Genomic DNA, 27,088 nt, shown 5'->3' on the forward strand with positions numbered 1-27,088 from the left:
TGTCTTTGCATTTGAAAACCCGTCTGCTTTTGAAAAAGCTGCCACTTCCTCTTATCTTTACTAACTGCTTTCATAGGAGAAACAACTTTTGTCATTCTAGCTATACAGCCCATGGAATTATCCAGGCCATAATACTAGAGTGGGTAGCCATTCCTTTCTCCAGGGGATCTTCCCAACCCAGGGATTGAACCCAAGTCTGCCACATTGCAGGCGGATTCTTTACCAGGTTAGCCACCACAGAAGCCTAAGAATATAGGAGCGGGTAGCTTATCCCTTCTGCAGGAAATCTTCCTGACCCAAGAATTGAACCAGGGTCTCTTGCATTGCAGGTGGATTCTTTACCAGCTGAGCTACCAGGGAAGCCCAGAAATTCTTAGGCTTTCTCAGAACTTGTATGGATACATTTACTCCACACTACTTGTTCCTTCTTGTGACAGAATTCTTCAGCTTATATAATTTCTCTCAGACTTACAACACACCAGGCCAACTCCTGAGACCATCTCTATTCCTAAAAGTGGTACTACAGCTGCAATTTATGGTTTCTACTGGTCTGTGGACCCTAGTCTGGTTTTTGCATTTTCTTCTGAACTGTCTACTAAAACTTAGTCTTGCCACTACCTTCAGGAGTGTTCACAGGGGGCAGTTGAAGAGTGGATGTAAAGGAGTGAAGCACATGAGATATTGGGTTTTCCTAAGGCCAGTTGGAGAGATCTGAGGGTTAAGCTTTCCTTATATTTCATGGGCAGGCTTTCTGATAAGTTCCACAGGGCAGCAAGAAGAGACTGCATCCTTTTAATGCCTTCTGAAATATTATCTGCCTCTCTCTTGTCTGTCCCCAGTCAGGAAGCTTCTAATTTATTGTAGAGACTGACATAGAGTTTAGTCCTTTTGATAGTGTCTTGCCATCACTAGAAGCCACACTCACTATCCTGATCCCCCTTCTTCCTGTGGGAAACATCTTAGTCTTTGAAGATCTCATTTAGCCTTAACCTGTGCAATTTGGTGGAGGGGCGATGCTGCATAGTTATCTTACCCACCCCATTTAGTCCAAATTTGTATTTCTTGCTCTAGCTGTGGGCTGGAACTTCTTATCCTGATTTTCCACAGGGATCATTCATCCATGGGTGACTGCCAAAGTCAATGTTTTTCATGTGCACCCAGAAATGGTCAAGAGGGGCTGGAACAAACTCATAGTCTACTGCAAGGTCCACAATCAAATCCACCACAAAACAAGTATTTGTTATCCATTTACAAACAAACTGCCTCAGTGGGAGTTCTGAGATACAACACTATGCACAAAGGGACCGAAAGAGACTCTTGCCCACATATGCATCAGGGAATAGACAGACAGAAGTTACTGTTTGTAATTTTTTTTTTAATGATGGCCAATCTGACTGGTATGAGTTAGTAGCTCGTTGTAGATTTGATTTGCACTTCTCTAATAATGAGTGATGTTGAGCATCTTCTCATGTGTTTATTGGCCATCACTATGTCTTCTTTAGAGAAGTGTCTGTTTAGGTCTTCAGTTTAGTTCAGTTCAGTCACTCAGTCATATCTGACTCTTTGCAACCTCATGGACTGCAGCATGCCAGGCTTCCCTGTCCATCACCAACTCCCAGAACTTGCTCAAATTCATGTCCATCGAGTCAATGATGCCATCCAACCATCTCATCCTCTGTTGTCCCCTTCTCCTCTGGCTTTGAATCTTTCCCAGCATCCATGTCTTTTCCAATGAGTCAGTTCTTTGCATAACATGGCCAAATTATTGGAGCTTCAGCTTTAGCATCAGTCCTTTCAATAAATATTCAGGACTGATTTCCTTTAGGATTGATGGGTTGTATCTCCTTGCAGTCCAAGGGACTCTCAAGAGTCGTCTCCAGCACCACAGTTCAAAGCATCAATTCTTTAGTGCTCAGCTTTCTGTATAGTCCAACTCTCACATCCATACATGACTACTGGAAAAAAAATACCTTCTCCTGCCCATTTTCTTGATTGGGTTTTTGCTTTTTCTGATATTACTGCATGAACTACTTATGTACTTTGGAGATTAATCCTTTGTCATTTGTTTGGTTTTCAATTATTTTATCCTATTCTGAAGGTTGTCTTTCATCTTGTTTATAGTTTCCTTTGCTGTGTAAATACTTTTAAGTTTAATTAGACACCATTTATTTATTTTTTTTTTAAAAATTCTTGTTACTCTAGGAGATGGATAAGAGAGGATCATGCTGCAATTTGCATCAAAGAGTGTTCTGTCTATGTTCTCCTCTAAGAGTTTTCTAGTTGCTTACACATAATCTTACTTTTAGCATTTAAGTCTATAATCCAGGTCCTAATTTCATTCTTTTACATGTAAATCTCCAGTTTTCTCAGCACCATTTATTGAAGAGGCTATCTTTTCTACATTGTATTTTCGTGCCTCTTATGTCAAAGATAAGGTGTCCAGACAAGCATGGATTAATTACTGGGCTTTCAGTCTGGTTCCATTGATCTATATTTCTATTCTGTGCCAGTATCATGTTGTTTTGATGACTGTAGCTTTGTAGTACAGTCTGAAGTCAGAAATGTTAAATCCTCCAACTCCATTTTTCTGTCTTAAGGTTGCTTTGGCTAGTCAGGTTCATTTGTGTTTCCATACAACCTGTGAAATTATTGGTTCTGTGAAAAATGCTGTTGGTAATTTGCTAGGGATTGCACTGAATCTGTAGATTACTTTGGCTTGCATCGTTATTTTCACAATATTGAATCTTCCAATCCAATAACGTGGTATATCACTCTGTCAGTTTGTGCGATCTTTGATTTCTCTCATTGCTGTCTTATAGTTTTCTGCAGGCATGTCTGTTGTCTCTAGGTAGGTTTATTTCAAATTATTTTACTTTTTGTTGCTGTTGCAATGGTGAATGGGATTGCTTCCTTTTTTTCCTGATAATGCATTGTTTGTGTATAGGAATGCAAAAGATTACTCTGTATGACTTTTGTATCCTGCAACTTAATTGATTAGCTCTAGCAATTGTCTGGAGAAGGTAATGGCACCCCACTCCAGTACTCTTGCCTGGAAAATCCCAGGCAAAATCCCAGGATGGAGGAGCCTAGTAGGCTGTAGTCCATGTGGTTGCTAAGAGTCGGACACGACTGAGAGACTTCACTTTCACTTTTCACTTTCATGCATTGGAGAAGGAAATGGCAACCCACTCCAGTGTTCTTGCCTGGAGAATCTCAGGGACGGGGGAGCCTGGTGGGCTGCCATCTGTGGGGTTGCACAGAGTCATACATGACTGAAGTGACTTAAAAAAGCAATTGTCTGGTGTTATCTTCAGGGTTTTCTATGTATAGTATTCTGTCACCTGCAAGCAGTGAGAGATTTAGTTCTTTTTCAGTTTGAATTCCTTTTCTTTTTCTTCTCTGATTGCTTTGGCTAAGAATTACAAAATCATATTGAAAAATAGTGGTAAGAGTGGGCACACTTGCCTTGCTAATGATCTTAGAGGAAATGCCTTTCAGGTTTTCACTGTTGGGAATAATGCTTTGTGTGGCTTTGTTGTATGTGGACTTTATTATATTGAGGTAGTTTCCTTCTATGCTGATTTTCTGTTTTTTTTTTAATTATTATTTTTTAATCACAAATGGGTGTTGAATTTTGTTGAAAGCTTTCTTTGCATCTATTGAGATGATCATATTGTTTTATCTTTCCATTTGTTAATATGATGTATCTCATTGATTGATTTGCATATACTGAAGAATTCTTGTACCCTTGGGATAAACCCTACTTGATCATGGTGTATAATCCTTTTAATGCGTCATTGGATTTTATTTACTAGAATTTTGTTGAGGAATTTTACATCTATGCTCTTCAGTGATATTTGCATGTATTTTTTTAAATTGATATCTTTTTTATTTTAATTGGAAGCTAATTACTTTACAACATTGTAGTGGTTTTTGCCATATATTGACACGAATCAGCAATGGGTGTACATGTGTTCCCCATCCTGAACCCCCTCCCACCTCCCTTGCCATCGCATCTCTCAGGGTCATCCCAGTGCACGAGCCCTGAGCACCCTGGCTCATGCATCAAATCTGGACTGGCGAACTGTTTCACATATGATAATATGCATGTTTCAATGCTATTCTCTCAAATCATACCACCCTTTATTTCTCCCACAGAGTCCAAAAGAGTGTTCTATACATCTGGGTCTCTTTTGCTGTCTCATATATAGGGTCATCATCCCATCTTTCTAAATTCCAGATATATGCATTTGTATACTGTATTGGTGTTTTTCTTTCTGGCTTACATCAATCTGTATAATAGGCTCCAGTTTCATCCACCTCATTAGAACTGATTCAAATGTATTCTTTTTAATGGCTGAGTAGTACTCCATTGTGTATATGTACTACAGCTTTCTTATCCATTCATCTGCTGATGGACATCTAGGTTGTTTCCATGTCCTGGCTATTATAAACAGTGCTGCAATGAACACTGAGGAACACGTGTCTCTTTCAATTTGGGTTTCCTCAGTGTATATGCCTAGCAGGGGGTGGATTGTTGGGTCATATTGCAGTTCTATTTCCAGTTTTTTTAAGGAATCTCCACACTGTTCTCCAGAGTGGCTGTACTAGATTGCATTCCCACCAACAGTGTAAGAGGGTTCCCTTTTCTCCACACCCTCTCCAGCATTTATTGTTTATAGACTGTTGGATAGCAGCCATTCTGACCAGCGTGAGATGGTACCTCATTGTGGTTTTGATTTGCATTTCTCTGATAATGAGTGATGTTGAGCATCTTTTCAAGTGTTTGTTAGCTACCTGTATGTCTTCTTTGGAGAAACTCTGTTTAGTTCTTTGGCGGATTTTTTGATTGGGTTGTTTATTTTTCTGGAATTGAGCTGCATGAGTTGCTTGTATATTTTTGAGATTAATTCTTTGGCCATTGCTTCCTTTGCTATTATATTCTCCCATTTTGAAGGCTGTCTTTTCACCTTGCTTATAGCTTCCTTCGTTGTGCAAAGGCTTTTAAGTTTAATTAGGTCCCGTTTGTTTATTTTTGCTTTCATTTCCATTACTCTGGGAGGTGGGTCATAGAGGATCCTGCTGTGATTTATGTCCGAGAGTGTTTTGCCTATGTTTTCCTCTAGCAGTTTTATAGTTTCTGGTCTTAAAGTTAGATCTTTAATTCATTTTGAATTTATTATTGTGTATGGTGTTAGAAAGTGTTCTAGTTTCATTCTTTTACAAGTGGTTGACCAGTTTTTCCAGCACCATTTGTTAAAGAGATTGTCTTTTCTCCATTGTATATTCTTGCCTCCTTTGTCAAAGATAAGGGGTCCATAGGTTCGTGGGTTTGTCTCTGGGCTTTCTATTTTGTTCCATTGATCTATATTTCTGTCTTTGTGCCAGTACCATACTGTCTTGATGACTATGGCTTTGTAGTAGAGCCTGAAGTCAGGCAGGCTGATTTCACTAATTCCATTCCTCTTTCTCAAGATTGCTTTGGCTATTCGAGCTTTTTTGTACTTCCATATAAATTGTGAAATAATCTGTTCTAGTTCTCTGAAAAATACCATTGGTAGCTTGATAGGGATTGCATTGAATATAGATTGCTTTGGGTAGTACACATATTTTTATGCAACTGATTCTTACAATCCATGAACATGGTATTATATACATCTATTTGTGTCATCTTTCTTTCATCAGTGTTTTATATATATGAGTCTTTTGTTTCTTTAGGTAGGTTTATTCCTAAGTATTTTATTCTTTTCTTTACATTGGTGAATTGACTTGATTCCGTAATTTCTCTTTCTGTTTTCTCATTGACAGTGTATAGGAATGCAAGGGATTTCTGTGTGTTGATTTTATATTCTGTAACTTTACTATATTCACTGATTAGCTCTAGTAATTTTCTGGTGGAGTCTTTAGGGTTTTCTATGTAGAGGATCATGTCATCTGCAAATAGTGGGAGTTTTACTTCTTCTTTTCCAGTCCGGATTCCTTTTATTTCCTTCTCTGCTCTGATTGCTGTGGCCAAAATTTCCAAAACTATGTTGAACAGTAGTGATGATAGTGGTCACCCTTGTCTTGCTCCTGACTTTAAGGGAAATGCTTTCAATTATTCACCATTGAGGATAATGTTTGCTGTGGTTTTGTCATATATAGCTTATATTATGTTGAGGTATGTTTCTTCATAAATGCTTATTGAATTTTGTCAAAAGCTTTCTCTGCATCTATTGAGATAATCATATGGTTTTTTGTCTTTCAATTTGTTAATGTGGTGTATGACATTGATTGATTTGAGGATATTAAAAAATCCTTGCCTCCCTGGGATAAGCCCCACTTGGTCATGATGTGTGACCTTTTTAATATGTTGTTGGATTCCATTTGATAGGATTTTGTTAAGGATTGTTGTATCTATGTTCATCAGTGGTATTGGTTAGCAGTTTTCTTTTTTTGTGTCATCTATGTCTGGTTTTGGTGTTAGGGTGCTCTTGGCCTCACAGAATGAGTTTGGAAGATTACTTTCCTCTGCAAGTTTCTGGAAGAGTTTGAGTAGTATAGGTGTTAGCTCTTCTCTAAAGTTTTGGTGGAATTCAGCTTTGAAGCCGTCTGGACCTGGGCTTTTGTTTGTTGGAAGATTTCTGATTACAGTTTCGATTTCTGTGCTTGTGATGCGTCTGTTAAGATTTTCTATTTGTTCCATGTTCAGTTTTGGAAAGTTATACTTTTCTGAGAGTTTGTCCATTTCTTCCACATTGTCCATTTTATTGTAATATAGTTGCTAATAGTCTCATGATCTTTGTATTTCTGTGTTGTCTGTTCTGATTTCTCTATTTTCACTTCTAATTTTGTTGATTTGATTCTTCTCCCTTTGATTCTTGATGAGTCTGGCTAATGGTTTGTCAGTTTTATTTATCTTCTCAAAGAACCATCTTTTAGGTTTTTTGACTATGGTCTTTGACTTAGTTGTTGTTGTGTGTGTGTGTGTGTGTGTGTGTGTGTTTTACATTATGGTCTCTTTTGTTTCTTTTGCATTAATTTCTAATCAAATTTTTCATGATTTCTTTCCTTCTAGTAACCCTGGGGTTCTTCATTTCTTCCTTTTCTAGTTGCTTTAGGTGTAGAGTTAGGTTATTTATTGGACTGTTTTCTTGTTTCTTGAGGTAAGCCTGTATTGCTATGAACCTTCCCCTTAACACTGTTTTTACAGTGTCCCATAGGTTTTAGGTTGTTGTGTTTTCACTTTCATTTGTTACTATCCATATTTTATTTTTTTATTTCTTCTGCAATTTTTTTTAGTTATTCAGAAGCATGTTGTTTATCCTCCATATGTTAGAATTTTTAATAGTTTATTTTCCTGTAATTGACATCTAATCTTACTGCCTTGTGGTCAGAAAAAATGCTTGGAACGATTTCAATTTTTTTTTTAATTTATGAAGGCTAGATTTATGGCCCAGGATGTGATCTATCCAGGAGAAGGTTCAATGTACACTTGAGAAAAAGGTGAAATTCATTGTTTTCTGGTGAAATGTCCTATAGATATCATTTAAGTCTAAGTGATCCATTGTATCATTTAAAGTTTGTGTTTCCTTGCTAATTTTCTGTATTGTTGATCTATCCATAGGTGTGAGTGGGGTAGTCTCCCACTATTATTGTGTTATTGTTAATTTCCCCTTTCATACTTGTTAGAATTTGCCTTACATATTGTGGTGCTCCTAAGTTGGATGCATATATATTTATAATCGCTATATCTTCTTATTGGACTGATCCTTTGATTATTATGTAGTGGCCTTCTTTGTCTCTTTTCACAGCCTTTATTTCAAAGACTATTTTATCTGATATGAGTATTGCTACTCCTGCTTTCTTTTGTTTTCCATTTCTGTGAAATAACTTTTTACAGCCTTTCACTTTCAGACTGTATGTTTACCTTGTTTTGAGGTGGGTCTCTTGTAGACAGCATATATAGGGGTCTTGTTTTTGTATCCATTCAGCCAGTCTTTGTTTTTTGGTTGGGGCATTCAACCCATTTGCATTTAAGGTAATTATTGATAAGTATGATCCAGTTTCCATTTACTTTGTTGTTCTCGGTTCGAGTTTATACACCTTTTCTGTTTCCTGTCTAAGGAAGATCCTTTAAAATTTGCTGACGCTCTGGCTTGGTGGTGCTGAATTGTCTCTGCTTTTGCTTGTCTGTAAAGCTTTTGATTTCTCCTTCATATTTGAATGAGATCCTTTCTGGGTATAGCAATGTGAGTTTTAAGTTTTTCTCTTCAATCACTTTCTAAGCATGTCTCACCTTTCCTTTCTTGTCTGAAGAATTTCCATTGAGAGATCAGTGGTTATCCTTATGGGAATCCCCTTTTGTGTTTTTTGTTGTTTTTCCTTTGCTGCTTTTAATATATGTTCTTTGTGTTTGATCTTTATTAATTTAAGTAATATGTGTCTTGGGGTGTTTCAGCCTTTGGTTAATTTTGTTTGGGACTCTCTGTGTTTCTTGGACTTGGATGACTATTTCCCTCCCCATTTTAGGGAAGTTTTCAACTATTATCTCCTCAAGTATTTTCTCATGGCCTTTGTTTTTGTCTTCTTCTCCTGGGTCTCCTATGATTCGAATGTTAAGACGTTTGAAATTGTCCTAGAGGTCTCTGAGATTTTCCATATTTCTTTTAATAATTATTTTTTTCTTTTTTCCTCTCTGCTTCATTTATTTCTACCATTCTATCTTCTACCTCACTTATCTTATCTTCTGCCTTAATTATCCTACTGTTGGTTTCCTCCAGAGTGCTTTTTATCTCATTTATTGTATTTTACATTACTGACTTTGTCTTTTTATTTCTTTTAGGTCCTTGTTAAACATTTCTTGCATCTTCTCAATCCTTGTCTCCAGACTATTTATCTGTAACTCCATTTTGTTTTCAAGATTTTGGATCATTTTCACTATCATTGTTATGACTTCTTTTTTCAGGTAGACTCCCTATCTCCTCCTCTATTGTTTGGTTTGTGGGCATTTGTCATGTTCCTTTACCTGCTGAGTATTTATTTGCCTTTTCTTTTTGTTTATATTGCTGTGTTTGGGGTGGCCTTTCTTTATTCTGGCAGTTTTTGGTTCCTCTTTATTGTGGAGGTTTCTCCCTGTGGGTGGGGTTGGACAAGTGGCTTGTCAAGGTTTACTGGTTAGGGAAGCTTGTGTCGGTGTTCTGGTGGGTGGAGCTGGATTTTTTCTCTCTGGAGTGCAGTGACATGTCCAGTAGTGAGTTTTGAGATGTCAATGCGTTTGGCGTGCCTTTGGGCAGCCTGTATATTAAAGCTCCGGTTTATTTTCCTGTGTTGCTGGAGAATTTGTAAGGTATGTCTTGCTCTGGAACTTGTTGTTTCTAGGGTGCAACTTGGTTTCAGTGTAGGTTTGGAGACTTTTGAATGATCTCTTACTGATTAATGTTCCTGGAGTCAGGAGTTCTCGGGTGTGCTCAGGTTTTGGACAAAAGCTTCCTGCCTACAGTTTTCAGTCTTATTATTACAGTAGCCTCAAGAATTCTCCATCCATACAGCACCAATGATAAAACATTTAGGTTAATGAGAAAATATTCTCTGCAATGAGGGAAACTCAGAAAGGTTCTCTGAGTTACACAAGAAGAGAAGAGGGAGGCGGGAGACAGAAGTGACCAGGAGGAGAAGAGGAGGAATCAAAAGAGGAGAGAGCCATCTAACCATTAATCAAATCCTTATGTGCTCTCCACAGCCTAGAACACCCAGAGAGGGTCACAGAGTTACAGAGAGAAGAGAAGAGGGAGGAAGGAGATAGAGGTGACCAGGAGAAGAGGAGCAGTCAATAAGAAAGAGACAGATATAGCCAGTAATCAGTGTTTTCCACAGCCCAGAATACCCAGAGATTCAGAGTTGGGCAGAGAAGAGAAGGGGGAGGGAGGAGATAGAGGTAACCTAGGGGAGAAAAAGGGGAGTCAAAAGGGGGAAAGGGCAACCAAGCCAGTATTCATGCTCCTAAGTAAAAATGAGTACTGAAGAATGGATTCTTAAAGGTACAAAATTGACAGAAATTCCAAAAGGCAAAGATTAAAAATCTAGAGTAGAAGTTAGACTTTAAAAAATACAATATAAAAAAGATCACAAAAATTATAAATATATATATATATGTTGTTTGCTTTAAAAATAGGGTCTTTTTTTGCAAGTTAATAGTAGGTTATAAAAATGAAAGTTAAAGGAGTAATAGAGGACTTAAAAATAAAAATTAAAAATTATAATAGTAAAAATATAATACACCGAAGAACTGTACAGAAAAGATCTTCATGACACTGATAATCACGACAGTGTGGTCACTCACCTAGAGCCAGACATCCTGGAATGTGAAGTCAAGTGGGCCTTAGCAAGCATTACTACGAGCAAGGTTAGTGGAGGTGATGAAATTCCAGTTGAGTTTTTTTCAAATCCTGAAAGATGATGCTGTTGAAAGTGCTGCACTCAATATGCCAGCAAATTTGGAAAACTCAGTACTGGCCACATGACTGGGAAAGGTCAGTTTTTATTGCAGTCCCACAGAAAGGCAATGCCAAAGAATGTTCAAACTACTGCACAGTCACACTCATCTCACACGCTAGTAAAGTAATTCTTAAAATTTTCCAAGCCAGGCTTCAGCAATACATGAATTGTGAATTTCCAGATGTTTAAGCTGGTTTTAGAAAAGGCAGAGGAACCATAGATCAAATTGCCAACATCTGACGGATCATCAAAAAAGCAAGAGAGTTCCATAAAAACTTCTATTTCTGCTTTATTAACTATGCCAAAGCCTTTGACTGTGTGGATCACAATAAACTGTGGAAAATTTTTCAAGAGATGGGAATACAAGACCACCTGACCTGCTGTTTGAGAAACCTGTATGCAGGTCAGAATGCAACAGTTAGAACCGGACATGGAACAGCAGACTGGTTCCAAATAGGAAAAGGAGTACGTCAAGGCTGTATATTGTCACCCTGCTTATTGAACTTATATGCAGAGTACATCATGAGAAACACTGGGATGGAGGAAGCACAAGCTGGAATCAAGATTGTCAGGAGAAATATCGATAACCTCAGATATGCAGATGACACCACCCTTTTGGCAGAAAAATTGGCAGGAGGAGAAGGGGACGACAGAGGATAAGATGGCTGGATGGCATCACTGACTCGATGGACGTGAGTTTGAGTGAACTCTGGGAGTTGGTGATGGACAGGAAAGCCTGGCGTGCTGCAAACCATGGGTTCTCAAAGAGTCAGACATGACTGAATGACTGAACTGAACTGAACTATGGCAGAAAGTGAAGAAGAACTAAAGAGTCTCTTGATGAAAGTGAAAGAGGAGAGTGAAAAGATTGGCTTAAGGTTCAACATTCAGAAAACTAAGATCATGGCATCCAGTGCCATCAATGCATGGCAAATCGATGGGGAAACAGTGGAAACAGTGGCTGACTTTATTTTTCTGGGCTCCAAAATCACTGTAAATGGTGACTGCAGCCACAAAATTAAGACACTTACTCCTTGGAAGCAAAGTTATGACCAGCCTAGACAGCATATTAAAAAGCAGAGAGATTACTTTGTCAACAAAGGTCCATCTAGTCAAGGCTATGGTTTTTCCTGTGGTCATGTCTGTATGTGAGAGTTGCACTATAAGGAAAGCTGAGCAGCAAATAATCGATGCTTTTGAGCTGTGGTGTTGAAGAAGACTCTTGAGAGACCCTTGGACTGCAAGGAGATCCAAACGCCCCATCCTAAAGGAGGTCAGTCTTGGGTTTTCATTTGAAGGACTGATGTTGAAGCTGAAACCCCAATACTTTGGCCACCTGATGGGAAGAGCTGACTCATTTGAAAAGACCCTGGTGAAGGAAAGATTGAGGGCAGAAGGAGAGAGGGATGACAGAGGATGAGATGGTTGGATGATATCACAGACTCAATGACATGGGTTTGGGTGAACTCTGGGAGTTGGTGATGGACAGGGAGGCCTGACGTGCTGTAGTTCATGGGGTCGCAGAGTCGGACACGACTGAGCGACTGAACTGAACTGAAAAATATATCTAGGAATTTCTCTGGAGCTGTTGTGGGCAGTGTGGAGTCAGTTCAGTTTCAGATAGCTCCTTGTTCCAGCTTATATTTCTCAAGATCTATAGGCCCCTTCCTATGTAGTTGGTGCTAACTACAGGGTTTTAATGTGTTGTACCTGTTACTTCCAAAGAGGTTCCCTCTGTTTATTTTGGCCTATTCTTTTTGCATGTCTCTTCAGTGTCTAATTTCTGCCCTGACACAAGGGGGCGAAGGTGGTCACTTATTTAGGCTGACTTGTTCAGTTGTGCTGTGGGGAGGGAGCAACACTGCAAACAAATACAACTGGTGTGTGTGGGGAGCACACATAGTGTCTCAGCCACACTGGGTTTGCCCCCCACTTATGGTGTGTGTGCATTCCCAGTCTAAACTTCTCAGGCTCCAGGTTGCTCTGCAGGGAACTGTTTAAAGCAGGCCCTGGTTTGCGTGCACTTCCCAGGACTTAGCTGCTAAGGCTCAGGTTCTCAGGTACTCCACAAAGGCACAGATTCGGTTGAGCCTGTGTTTTATGTCCTTCCCAAGTCCGAGTAGCTCAGGCTACCAAGTGCTTGCCAAGCGCACACTCCCCAGGTGTGGTGCGTCTTATCGCCTCCCCAGTTCCAGCTGCTCAGTTTCCTGGGTGTGCAGTGGGTGTGCTGTCTCAGGTGTGCTATGTGTCTCTTCTGGAGAGCTGATCTCTGGCTGCAACCCTCCTGGCAGATGTGAACAGTCCAGGATCTCAGGAAGATTTGGTTAGCAGCTGGGAGCCTGCTCACAGTTTGGTAAAGAATGCCATCTCTGGGGCCGAGATTGCACCTTTCCAGTTCTGGCTGTTGCCCGCCTGCCTTTTTTCCTCCAGCAGAGGATGGGGCTGTCCACTGCCAGCTAACTCTCCTCTGGTATTCACTCAGTCCTTTGTTCTGTGAGCAGGTCTGGCCGTGCCTTAGGTTAGGGCTTTTCATGGGAAAGTTCTCTCTCTCTCTCTCTTTTTTCTCTCTCTTTCTGTCTATCCCACAGTTTAGCTTGCTATCTCACATTAGCTCCCTCAGATTGCCCTCAGGGCATTCAGGCCTGGTCCTTACCCTAAGCAGTGCAACCTGTGCCTCCCTGTTCAGCCTCAGCTTGCTGGTGGTGGATACTAGTGCCGGGAGTTGCCATTAGGCATGTAATCTGTGGGGTTTATTTATTCATTTATTTATTTTTCCTCCCAGTTATGTTGCCCTCTGAGATTCCAAAGCTCCCCACAGACCCGCCAGTGAAAGGGTTTCCTGGTGTTTGGAAACTTCTTCTGTTTTATGACTCCCTCCCGGGATGGGTCTCCATCCCTAACTCTTTTGTTTCTCTTTTTATCTTTTATAGTTTGTCCTACCTCATTTCAAAGACAATGGGCTGCCTTTCTGGGTGCCTGGTATCCTCTGCCAGAATTCAGTTGTTTTGTGGAATTTGCTCAGCTTTCAAATGTTCTTTCAGTGAATTTGCGGGGGAGAAAGTGGTCTCCCCGTCCTATTCCTCTGCCATCTTAGGACCGCCCCCAATGTGGTATATTTGTCTGGTTTTGATATCAGGGTGATGGTGGCCTTGAGAGAGTCAATTCCTAGGCAGGTTGATAAGAAGTCCGGGGTCCACATGGATGAGGAGAAAGGTCCGGGGCTCTTGAACAGGAAATAAGTGTTTGGAATTCTCAAGGAGGAGGAAAGGACAAAGTTTTTTTTTTTTTTTTTCCTACATGCCTTAGTCTTAGTAAAGATTATATAAAAACAATGTATCCTGCTTGAGGACAAGTTTCTCCTTGAGCACCTTCTGACTAATCCTGTTATCTTAAAATGTATATTATGGCAGTGGGTTTAGTAAGATCTTTACAACTTTGAGACATTCTTTTGATTTATTGTAATAACCAGTTTAAAAAGTATATCACTCCCTTGCTAAAACTAGTGAGGGGGGCACTCTCTATCTCCCTTCTGATGTCTATGCCAGACGCTTTCTCTGTCCCCTTTCACTTTAATAAAACTCTGGTATACAAAAGCTCTTGAACAATCAAGCCTGGTCCCTGGTTCCAAAGCTAAATCTTCTTCTTTGGAGATCACAAATCCAATATCGTTCACCATAAGTTATCATCTTGGGGGCTCATCCAGGATCTTCAGGACAAGGTAAGAACACTCAGAGCTCTAGCCTCTCTGCTTTCTCAGTATACACGTTTTCTGCTTTGCTTTACTAACTCTATAATATGTTTGTGTAAATGAACGACATGCCCTGCTCAAAGCAAGTGATGAGCCCTGCTCTGTGGTTTCATGGTGCCTTGTGATGACTGAAGGCAGTCCCAGAAAGGGGATCCTTGTTGGGGACTTTATACCGACCTGCCAATGCCAAGAGACACCCAATATCCCTGTGAAGGGAGAGGCCAGAAATGGGCAAAGTATGTGGACTGAATTTTCTTTTCTCAGTCTCCTTTTACTGGTCTCTTTGACCATTTCATAATTGTGTGGGGAATTAGAACTACTAACCTACTCTTTCGGTTCATAGACTCACTAGGGACTGGTGACCCATGCTGTTAATGTGTACTTTTACTGAGACCCCCTGTATGGAAGCACCTAGCCTTGCTGGGAGCCGAAAGTTGCAAGAGCGTGTTTGGGAGTGAAGTGGAGCTCTAGCTTTAGGAACCTCTCTTAGGCTAGAGATCACTCTCTTAGCTGTCTGCCTCAAGGGCCTCCAACCTGAAAGTGAATCTTTGTCTGATCTGTGTGGATACAAGCATTGCTGGTGACCATTAGGTGTTTAAGGACACAGATAGAGCATTGCAGGTGTTATGCCCAAGGCACGAAATCTCCCAATGACCACCAGGGAGCCGATATCTGATGCAAAAGCAAGAGAGTTTTTAATACCAACCTCGAGCTGGGGCTCCCACCGTTACCGACGCAGTGGCTAAGGAGAGGAGCCCTGAACTCTGGGTTACATTGCTTATATAGGGTATTCTCAAGCGAAAAATTCAAAAAACAGGAGTTTCCGAGTTGGGAGATGTCTAATTGGTTACCTTCTGTGGAAGGGTTAGGTGTTGGGTTCTGATTGGTTTTCATTTCCCGGGCTGGCCACGGGTTCTAATTGGTTTCCATTTCCCGGGCTTAATTCAAATTTCCCGGGCAGGTCATAAGTCTTGAACGTAAAGTCAGGAGATCCTAATCTGGGATCTGATTGGCTCGCAGGTGATGGGGTGAGGTCAGGGGATTTCCAAAGACTCTTTCCTCAGAACTCTAAAATGGCAAAATGGAGTGGCTTAGGCTCTTCATTCCCCCCTTCTCAAGGACCCAGGACAGACTCAATCATGGGTCTGTAACCAGCTCTATATTTTCTTTCACTAAGTGGGCGGCTGGAAGAGCTGTATATTGGGACCTGGTGGAAGTATAAGTCGGGCCACAATGTGTTTACAGGGTGTGTGGCAGTCGTCTGGTTCAGCACCTCGTATGTCTCTCCATTTCATAGTTTCTAGGTTACTTTAAAAGGTTGGTGTGAATTTTGGTCCTGGGCCACACCTAAAGCCTTCCAGCCCAGGAGGGAGACCACCAGGAGTAGCCGGGTAGCCATTTTACCTACTTTTGTTGTCTTCGCAGTTTCAGCTTGAGCGGGTTAGTTTTGTCCATTTCTGCCTTCCACTGGGGGAGGAACTCTTCTCGTAAGGCGAACAGGTCTGCAGGCCGTGTGTGGGTGTAGTGGACCCAAGCAGAGATGCTGTCAACTTTGAGAGCAGTTGGTGTCGCCAAGATGACAAGGAAGGGTCTCTTCCACCTAGGCTCTAGGGTCTCTTGGTGATGATGGTGTACGTACACCCAGTCTCCTGGCCAGTAGCGGTGAGGTTCAGGTGGAGGGCCTGATTCATATAGTGCTTTGAGCCTCTTCCATGTGTCCCTGTGGGAGTATTGTAAGGACCGGAGACAAAAAAGCAACTTCTGATCATCTATTTCTTTTAACACTTCTGCCTTTAGGTTAGGGATTAATGGGGGTTCAGTTCAGTTCAGTTCAGTTCAGTCGCTCAGTTGTGTTTGACTCTTTGCGACCCCATGAATCACAGCACACCAGACCTCCCTGTTCATCACCATCTCCCAGAGTTCACTCAAACTCATGTCCATCGAGTCCGTGATGCCATCCAGCCATCTCATCCTCTGTCGTCTCCTTCTCCTCCTGCCCCCAATCCCTCCCAGCATCAGAGTCTTTTCCAGTGAATCAACTCTTCACCTGAGGTGGCCAAAGGACTGGAGTTTCAGTTTTAGCATCATTCCTTCCAAAGAAATCCCAGGGTTGATCTCCTTCAGAATGGACTGGTTGGATCTCCTTGCAGTCCAAGGGACTCTCAAGAGTCTTCTCCAACACCACAGTTCAAAAGCATCAATTCTTTGGCCGGAGGTATCCCATACATGATTTCAAAAGGGGTGAGTCCCAGTTAGTAAGGTGAGTTCTGCACCCGATACAGGGCAAAGGGGAGGAGAGCCACCCAGTCCCCGCCAGTCTCAGCAACTAGTTTTGTTAATGTCTCTTTAAGCGTCCTATTCATCCTTTCCACTTGCCCTGACCTCTGGGGCCTATAGGCACAGTGCAGCTTCCATCTAGCCCCCAAAGCCCGGCTATACCCTGGCTTACCTGAGACACGAAGGCTGGCCCATTATCTGACCCCACCTGTGCCGGAAACCCGAACCGTGGCAAGATGTCTTCAATCAGCTTTTTGGCCGCCACCTGTGCTGTTTCTCTCTTGGTGGGGAAAGATTCTACCCACTCTGAGAAGGTATCTATGAACACCAACAGGTATTTGTATCCGTATTTACCCGGTTTTACCTCAGTGAAGTCCACCTCCTGGAAGTCCTTCACCTCAGTGAAGTAAGCTCCTGGTCTTGTCCCCTGTTCTCTAATTCCTTGGTTGGCCGGATGAGGGACAGCGTTCATGAGCTGGCATGCTTTGCAGTTTGATACGATGTCTCCTACTATCGTCCTGACATCTTTCATGGTAATCTTGGCATGTCTAATCAGGTCTTGCATCTTGCAGGTTCCCAGGTGAGTGGCACGATGCACTTTTAGTAATACTTGTTTTCCTAGTTCTTCTGGGAGGATTAGAGAGCTGTCTGCTGCTCTCCACCACCCGGCCAGCTGTTGGGCCATAGGCAGGCTTTTTATCCAGTCTAAGTCTCTTGTTGAGTAATTGGGCAAAGCTGGCAGAATAGGGCTCCCTGGGTCAGGCAGCTGAAGAGTGGCCTCTATCATGGTATTCTGGGCTGCATCCCTGGCTGCCCTGTCTGCCAAGTTGTTTCCCTTGGTGTGTCTGGCTTCTGGTGCCCCAGGCAGTGTATTATGGCTAGTTTTTTAGGAAGTCATAATGCTGAGAGGAGAGCTTTTATTTCTTCTTTGTTTCCAATCGTCTTACCCTCTGCCATGAGGAGTCCCCTCTCTCTGTAGATGGCCCCGTGTATGTGGGCAGTAGCAAAGGCGTATTGGCTATCAGCAATGATGTTAAGCTTTTTGTCCTTTCCCAACTGGAGGGCTTTTGTTAGGGCGATTAGTTCAGCCCTTTGAGCCGAAGTACCCGGAGGTAGTGCTTCTGCCCACACAATTTGGGTTTCCGTGGTTACAGCTGCCCCTGCATACCTGAGTCCATCTCTAACGAAACTGCTCGCGTCCGTATACCAGGTGACCTCAGCATCCGCCAGGAGGTGATCTTGCAAGTCCTCTCGAGTCCCATGCACCTGGGCTAGTATGTCTCTGCAGTCATGGATTGGGGCTTCCAAGTCTGGGTTAGGAAGCAACGTAGCCAGATTGAGAGCAGTAGGCAGTAGAAAGATGATTCTGGAGGGGTTTAGCAGTATTCCCTGGTAGTGGGTCAGCCGAGCGTTGCTGATCCATCTATTTGGGGGTTGTTCCAGTATGCCCTCAATGGCATGGGGGGCAGTAATATGTAACTCCTGCCCTAGTATCAGTTTGTTTGCATCTTTGACCATTAGGGCCACTGCCACAGTCATGCGGAGGCATGGGGGCCAGCCTGATGCTACCGGGTCTAGGCGTTTAGACAAGTAGGTCACTGGCTGTTTCCAAGGTTCCAAATATTGCATCAGCACCCCTTTTGCTACTCCCTATTTTTCATCCACATACAGGAGAAAGGGTTTTGTGACGTCAGGCAACCCTAGGGTGGGGGCTGACAGCAGAGCCGTTTTAATAGTTTTGAAGGCTGTCTCCATCTGTTCTGTCCAGCTGAAAGGGGTGGTTCTTTTCGGTGGCTTCATATAAGGGTTTAGCCAGTTCCGCATAGTTTGGAATCCAAAGACGGCAGAAGCCAGCAGACCCCAAGAATTCTCTCACCCTTCGAGGTGAGTCTGGGGTTGGTATTTTGAGTACCATCTCCTTTCATGCATCTGACAGCCACCTCTGCCCTTCTTTTAACACATACCCTAAGTAGGTTACCATCTCCTTTCATGCATCTGACAGCCACCTCTGCCCTTCTTTTAACACATACCCTAAGTAGGTGACCTCTGGTTGGCATATCTGAGCCTTTTTGGCTGAGGCTCGGTACCCTAATTTTCCAAGGGTCCGCAATAGTTCTCAGGTGCCCATGAGGCAAGTCTGTTGGTCTTTTGCTGCAACTAAGAGGTCATCTACGTATTGCAACAAGGTTAGTTGGAGGTGCTGTTGTCTAAACTCACCCAGGTCTTCATGGAGGGCCTCATCGAAGATGGTGGGAGAATTTTTAAATCCCTGTGGCAGTCGCGTCCAGGTCAGCTGTCTGTTGATCCCGTCTTCCAGGTCAGGCCTCTCAAAGGCGAAAAGCTCCTGGCTCTTGGGCACCAGGGATAGACTAAAGAAAGTGTCTTTTATATCTAGGACCGTATACCAGTGATGATCTGGTGGGAGTGAGCTCAAGAGTTTGTATGGGTTTGGCACCATAGGATGAATATCTAGAACTCAGCGGTTAACTTCCCACAGGTCCTGTACTGGCCAATAGTCATGAGAATTTGGTTTTATAACAGGGAGCAGGGGAGTGTTCCACACCAACTGACAGGGTCTCAAGATTTTCTGGGCTAGGAGCCTGCGGATATGGGGGGTGATTCCCTGTCAGGCCTCTAAGGTCATAGGACACTGTCTGATTCAGACAGGATTGGCCCCTGGCTTGAGATCTATATATATAGGAGGGCGGTGCCTAGCCAAGCCGGCTCCCCCTGTCTCAGGCCATGCTTCAGGGAATTCATCTAGCCACTTCTGGATGTCCGTTTGGGGAAGGGTCGGTTTTTGGTGCAGCCGATATTCATCCTCTAATTGAATTGTCAGTACTTGAATCGGCCTGCACGCCTGATCAAGTATTTTAGTTTCTCCTGAGAGGAAGTGAATTTGAGCTCCCATACTGATTAACAAGTCTCTTCCCAACAGTGGTACGGGGCATTCTGGGATGACCATAAAGGAGTGGGATACCCGGCCCATGCCCAAATCCACCGATCTTCGAGTAGTCCATTGATATTTTTTCATCCCAGTGGCCCCCTGCATCCATGAAGTCTTTCTGGCCAGTTTCCCTTGGGGCTCCAGCAAAATCGAATATTGAGCCCCTGTGTCGACAAGGAAGTCAATTGGGGTACCCTCCACTCTTAGGGTTACCCTGGGTTCGGGGAGGGGCGCCAAACCCTATCTCCCCTAGTCGCTCAGTTCATCGACGACCAGGATAGGGGTCTCTCGTGTTCTCTTCTTTTTCTTAGGGCATTCTTTGGCGCAGTGTCCTTCCTCCTTACAATAGGCACATTGGTTCTTTCCTAATGCTGGTCGCGTATGGGGGCGGCTTTTACCTTCAGCCGCTAGGCAGTGCAGCTGGTGTTGCCTTCCTCCCGAATCAGGAACTGTTGCCGCTAGCAGGATGCACGCCATATTGCGGGTCTGGCTGTCTGCTGCCTTAGCTTGTTTTTCCTCAGGGGTCTCTCGAGTATTGTAAACCCTTTCTGCCACTGTTATTAAATCCTGGATACTCTTTTCACCCAGGTGTTCTAGTTTTTGTAACTTTTTCCTGATGTCTGGAGCCGCCTGGTTGACAAAATGCATTATCAAAGCAGCCTGAGTGCCTTCTGCTTCTGGGTCCATGGGGGTGTATTGTCTAAAGGCCTCTATCAGCCTTTCCAGATAAGTGGCTGGACTCTCAGTGAGGCCTTGTTGGACATCTCCTACTCTAGCTAGGTTAGTGGGTTTCCGTGCAGCTGCCTTGAGCCCCCCCCAACAGTCTGGTGGTAGACCCGGAGCCTCTCCTTACCTTGTGCCATATTGTAATCCCAGTAAGGTCACGATAAAGGAAAAGAGGTGTTAATTTCATCTATACTAGTGGTGGGTTCTCCATTTGCCCCTGGGACCCTTTTACGGGCCTCATTCTGTATTTTCTCTCTCTCTTCTGTGGTGAAGAGAATCTGGAGCAGCTGTTGACAGTCGTCCCAGGTGGGCTGATGAGTAAAAAGCACAGTCTCTAGAAGGTTAGTTAGATCTCTAGGGTTATCTGATAACTTAGCATTCTGTGACCTCCAGTTATATAGGTCACTGGTAGAGAAGGGCCAGTATTGATGAGGTTGGTTCCCTTCCTCATTGGGGGGACCAGCCACTCGTAAAGGGAGGGCAACAGTTGAGTCTACCGGGCCCGCTGGAGACATGGCTCGCCTATGGCGAGTATTTTGTGCAGGCCCCCCTTCTGATGCGTCGGCCCTAGGTGGAGGGATAGCAGGGGCCCGCAGTGGCTTGAGGGGTTAGTAAGGGGGTGGGAAGAGAAGTTCTTCCTCTGTTCCCCCTTGTAAAATGGGGTACAGCGGCACCTTTGGTTCAGGTTCCTTGGGATATTTCAGGTTCTTTCCTATACGTGTCACCAGTACCTGCATGGTGGAGAATCCCTGTTGAGGCAAGAAGGTTTTACCCATGGAGGGGGGCACAATATGAGATCTTCCCACACTATGACATAGGGAACTTGGTCAGGGTGCCTGCTCCACAGTTGAAAGATGATGTCTCGAACTCAGTGCATGGTTTCCAAGTCAAAGGTGCCCTCTGGGGGCCATCCCTCGTGGAAGGTTGGCCATTCCGCACTGCAAAAAGTGATTAATTTATCTTTCTTAATTTCCACACTGAGGTCATGTGAGCGCATCTTGACCTCCTTAAAATGGTCAGTGATCAGGGATAAAGGGGTAGCGTTAGATTGACTTTGCCCCATCATTCCTAGATCAGTCAGATGTTGGTAAATTAACACAGACAGTACAGATAGCCACACAGACAGAGAGATAGAAGATACAGACCTCCGGGAGTCCGAAGGCAAAACTGAAAGTAAGACGACGGCCTCCGGCCGTTCAGTGGGAGCGACCCACTATCGTCTACAGAAAACAGGGGCACTCCGTTCCCTCCGAAGGAGCCAGGGACATCTCCCAACAACCCGCACTGGTGACCCATAGGTTTGTCCACCTGAGTCATGTACTGGTCTGTACTGGTCTCAGAAAATAGGCTTGTCAGAAACAAAGAGACAGAGAGGAGCTTACTGGCTGTGGATAACTCTCCGGATCGGTTTCCCTGCGGGGCCGGTGGGAGATCCCGGACGAGCCCCCAAATGTTATGTCCAAGTCACAAAATCTCCCAATGACCACCAGGGAGCCGATATCTGATGCAAAAACAAGAGAGTTTTTATTACCAAGCTCGAGCTGGGGCTCCCACCATTACGGACACAGTGGCTAAGGAGAGGAGCCCCGAACTCTGGGTTACATTGCTTATATAGGGTATTCTCACGGGAAAAATTCGAAAAACAGGAGTTTCCAAGTTGGGAGATGTTTAATTGGTTAACTTCTGTGGAAGGGTTAGGTGTTGGGTTCTGATTGGTTCTCATTTCCCGGGCTGGCCATGGGTTCTAATTGGTTCCCATTTCCCGGGCTTAATTCTAATTTCTCAGGCAGGTCATAAGTCCTGAACGTAAAGTCAGGAGATCCTAATCTGGGATCTGATTGGCTCGCAGGTGGTGGGGTGAGGTCAGGGGATTTCCAAAGACTCTTTCCTCAGAACTCTAAAATGGCAAAATGGAGTGGCTTAGGCTCTTCACAGGATCTGGTCAGATTGAAAGTGCAGCAGGCTTCTTCCTTGGTAGTGCTAGCTCTTAGCAGACCAGAGAAAGCTCTTGAATGGCTTCTGTCTCAACTCCTTAGGTATTTCTTTTGTGGAAGCTGTGAAAATGAACTGGAAGTATTGGTCCTAGTAGCTTGAGGGCAAAAATCACTTTTTGCTCACTGGCCAAGCTCTTTTGCTATCACATATACTGGTGTGGTGACACTCAGAAGGGACATCTTGGTTGTTGTTCATCCCTTTATGACTCACTGCTTCTACTGTGGTCAGGACTGTATTCAAGAATGTCCATAGGCATACAGAACATGGATGCTTCCCATAGTAGACCTAGCTTGGGAAACATTCCAGAAAGCTACTCTGCTCCACCCTGGGTGGCATCAGAGGAAAAGGGCAAATCAAAGGTCTTGGTGGTAAGAAACTGAAAATCAATCTGGGATACCATTAGGTCTACCTCTGATGCATCTCCACCCCACCTCGGTGGTAGAACCAGGAAGGACAAGTAAGGCACCTGCATCACTAAGGGACAGACTAAGTCCAATCAGGAAAGGAAAACTTAGGTGGAAAGTCTGTCTATGCCCCCATCTAGAGCAGGGAGGGATACTTCCAGTGGAAAGAAAATCACAGCTGTAGATGATGTTTTTTCTCTCTTACAGATGGGAGCTAATAGTTCCAGAACCACTCCTTTAAGATGTATTAAAAAAATGAAATAAAACTGGGACAAGTTTGATCCCCAAACTTTAAAAAAGGCACGCCTGATCTTCTGTGATACTTAATGACCACAGTATCCTTTGGAAGATGAGGAACACTGGCCAGTTGAAGGGTCTTTTAATTATAATACTGTTTTACAATTATACCAGTTCTGTAGAAAACAAGAAAAATAGGTGTAAGTGCCATATATGCTGCTCTTTATCTCTCTGCAAGATATGCCAGACTTGTGTCCTAAGGGTGCAGATTTGGGTGTGAAAACTAAAGCTGCCGCCTGTCCTCTTACTTGGCCCCAGTATCCAGGGCTCCCAACTGAACAGACTGAGAATCAGGGCACCCTTCCAGGAGAGGTTGCCTCAGTCTCATTAGAAATTCAAGCAGTCCCAATTGTGGTCAAGACTATTTAGAGGATCCAAAAAGTACATAGAAGCCTCTACAGGACTAACTTTACTTTATGACCTGACCTTACTTGGAGAGATGTAAAGTACATCTTGGGATAGGCGCTGCTGACTCCTGACTCGAGAGCTTGAGTTCCGGGGAAAGTTGCTACTTTTGGTGATGAAAGGCTTGACTGTGAGACAAGGGGAAAGAGGGAACACGGAATAGCCCTCCTTCCTACTGGGAGTCAAGCAGTTTCCATAACAGAGCCACTTTGTCAGATGTATTCTTAAAGGACTCAAGCGAGTGTACACTAAGACTTTAAAATTATGCTAAGTTGGCTGACATAGAACAGGGATAAACTCCTGCTGCTACTGCTGCTAAGTCGCTTCAGTCGTGTCCGCCTCTGGGCGACCCCATAGACGGCAGCCCACCAGGCTCCTCCATCCCTGGGATTCTCCAGGCAAGAGCACTGGAGTGGGTTGCCATTTCCTTCTCCAATGCATGAAAGTGAAAAGTCAAAGGGAAGACGCTCAGTCATGTCAGACTCTTCCTAGTAAATTCCAAATAGACTGGAGGATCTCCACAAGTTTATTGTCATTGATTCTGAAAATTCAGAGGGAGAAATAATCTTCAAAGATAGATTCATCACTCAGTTGGCTCCAGCTATCTGCTGTAAGCTACTACAACAGGCGTTTGGACTGAATTAGTCTTTAGAAAAACTGTTGCAGCTGGCTCAGACAGTATATTATGATAGAGAATATGAGGAGGAAAATAAAAGTCAAAAAAGAACCAGGCAAAGACTGAAGCTTCAACACGGCTGTTAGATCCACTCTGAAACAGCCTGAGGAAAAATGCGCAGAGGCACCCAGGTGAAAAGGGATTTACTTGTTATTACTGTGGAAAGGAGGGCTATCTAAGCTAACCCTGCTCCGTGTCTGGTCTGTAAAGGACCACATCTGAGGAGAGATTGCCCTCTGAGACATAGGCCCCAGGAGTTGGACTCTCAAGGCAATTGGGACTGAAGGTGCCCAGGGATCCCCACACAAGTTCCCATCCTAATTACACCTGAGGAACCCCAAGTATTAATAACTGTGGGGGCCAATCAGTTGATTTTACTTTGGACACTGGGGCAAATTTCTCTGTGGTCACTGAAGACCCTGGTCTGCTTTCCTCCTGATCAACTACCTTAATGGGACTGTCTGGATGAGCCAAATGTTATTGTTTCAGTTGTCCTTTAAGCTGCAACAAGGACTCTTGTGCTGTTTTCTCATGAGTTTCTAATTGTGCCAGAGTCTCCCTCACCCTTTTCAGGGAGGGATATACTGAGCAAGGTCCAAGCCGGGGGTGGCCTCTGTTTTCATGAATATGGAGACTACTCTTTCTCTCCCATTAATTGAACAGAATGTAAATCCTAAAGTGTGGGCTGATGGAAAAACTGTGGCTCGAGTACAGAATGCTGTTGCTGTCATTATCAAGCTCAAAGACTCCCACATATTTCCACATCAAAAGCAGTATCCATTAAAGCCTGAGGCCAAGGGTTAAAACTCATCATTGAAAATTTAAAGGAACAGAGGCTATTAACTTCCTGTAATAGTCCATACACCAGTCCTATTTTGGGTGTGAAAAAGTCAAATTATAAATAGAGACTAGTTCAAGATTTATGAATAATAAATGAGGCGGTGGTCCCTTTTACTCATATGCCAAAAACAAATGGATTTTCTTGCTTACAGGTCTGGGTGGACACTTTTGCTAGATGGATTGAGGCCTATCCCTGCTGTAGTGAACAGGCTAAAGAAGTTAAAAAAATTTTAATCCATGAAATTATTCCTGGGTTTGGGCTGCCACAGAGCCTCCAGAGCAACAATGGCTACACCTTTAAAGCTGCTGTAAGTCAAGGGGTGTCATAAGCTCTAGTAATAGAATATCACTTTCACTATTCCTGGAGACCCCAATCTTTAGGAAAGGTAGAAAAGGCTAATGACATTATTAAGAGACATCTGCATAGATTAACCCAAGAAACACAAGAAAGTTGGTTTAAAGTTATACCCATAGCTTTAATGAGGGCTTGAACTGCCCTTAAAAAGAAGGGACTGTCTTTATGACAGACTGTTTTTGCACACATATATTATCGTAAATCCTAAAGCCTTAGAATTAATTAACTATGTTACACAGCTTTCAGCTTTCAACAGACATTATGAGAACTCTGGGAGGTGAGCCCTGACCCAGCCTCCATAATCCGTCTAATGTCTGGGTCTGTGGACCGGTCCTCCTCCTCATCAATTGAAGGATTCCCATGGTGGGCTTCTCCATTTCAAGGAAAGGACTTACTTCAACTCTATGCATACCTTCACCAAGAGCAATCATATGTGACGCCTCTTCTTGATCTGATGACATCTAGCAATCTTAAGATGGACTGATGTAACTATGTACAAAATGTAACTTTTAATTCTGATTATGTTTTAACTTGGTTTAATGACTATTTTGCTGTACATAAGAAGGTGAATGGGTCTAGATCTGGTGGTTTTCTACCTGATGCTTATCAAATATGGTATGAGGCCATATGGCTAACTTCTGAAGAGGGACACCTACTATCTAATGCTCCCATATGCTGGGAACTAACAGAGCCATCCCTGGAAGTTAGATGACAACTTAATTATAATGACTGGAAACAATTGGGACTTTGGGGCCTCAAGAAATATGCAATGAAATCATTCCTGTGTTTTTCAATCCCAGTTCAGGTCGTCCTTTTGCCTGGTCAGCCACTGATTGGGACTGGATCCCACAGTCATGCTGGCTTGCCCCAAATGGGACCTACTGGATATGTGGCTCTTATCTATGGGTGTGGCTTCCCCCTTGCTGGATAGGCAGATGCACCCACAGTTCAGTTCAGTTCAGTCGCTCAGTTGTGTCTGACTCTATGCGACCCCAAGAATCGCAGCACGCCAGGCCTCCCTGTCCAACACCATCTCCCAGAGTTAACTCAGACTCATATCCATCGAGTCCATGATGCCATCCAGCCATCTCATCCTCTATCGTCCCTTCTCCTCCTGCCCCCAATCCCTCCCAGCATCAGAGTCTTTTCCAACAAGTCAACTTTTCGCATGAGGTGGCCAAAGTACTGGAGCTTCAGCTTTAGCATCATTCCTTCCAAAGTAATCCCAGGGTTGATCTCCTTCAGAATGGACTGGTTGGATCTCCTTGATGACCAAGGGACTCTCAAGAGTCTTCTCCAACACCACAGTTCAAACTCATCAATTCTTCGGCACTCAGCCTTCTTCACAGTCCAGCTCTCACATCCATACATGACCACAGGAAAAACCATAGCCTTGACTAGACGGACCTCAGTCGGCAAAGTAATGTCTCTGCTTTTGATATGCTATCTAGGTTAGTCATAACTCTTCTTCCAAGGAGTAAGCGTCTTTTAATTTCATGGCTGCAGTCACCATCTGCAGTGATTTTGGAGCCCAAAAAGATAAAGTCTGACAGTGTCTCCACTGTTTCCCCATCTATTTCCCATGAAGTGATGGGACCAGATGTCATGATCTTCGTTTTCTGAATGTTGAGCTTTAAGCCAACTTTTTCGCTCTCCTCTTTCACGTTCATCAAGAGGCTTTTTAGCTCCTGTTCACTTTCTACCATAAGGGTGGTGTCATCTGCATATCTGAGGTTATTGATATTTCTCCAGGCAATCTTGATTCCAGCTTGTGTTTCTTCCAACCCAGCGTTTCTCATGATGTACTCTGCATAGAAGTTAAATAAGCAGGATGACAATAAACACCCTTGACGTACTCCTTTTCCTATTTGGAACAAGTCTGTTGTTCCATGTACAGTTCTAACTGTTTCTTTCTTACCTGCATACAGATTTCTCAAGAGGC

At 43.4% G+C, this 27,088-nt stretch overlaps 1 pseudogene; it reads left to right on the forward strand.

The window, feature by feature from the left end:
- Positions 1–27,088, forward strand: part of LOC138930748 (endogenous retrovirus group PABLB member 1 Env polyprotein-like) — a 57,108-nt pseudogene that overhangs the window by 24,851 nt on the left and 5,169 nt on the right.

Source organism: Ovis canadensis, chromosome X, assembly GCF_042477335.2.
Source record: "Ovis canadensis isolate MfBH-ARS-UI-01 breed Bighorn chromosome X, ARS-UI_OviCan_v2, whole genome shotgun sequence".
Lineage (NCBI taxonomy): Eukaryota > Metazoa > Chordata > Mammalia > Artiodactyla > Bovidae > Ovis > Ovis canadensis.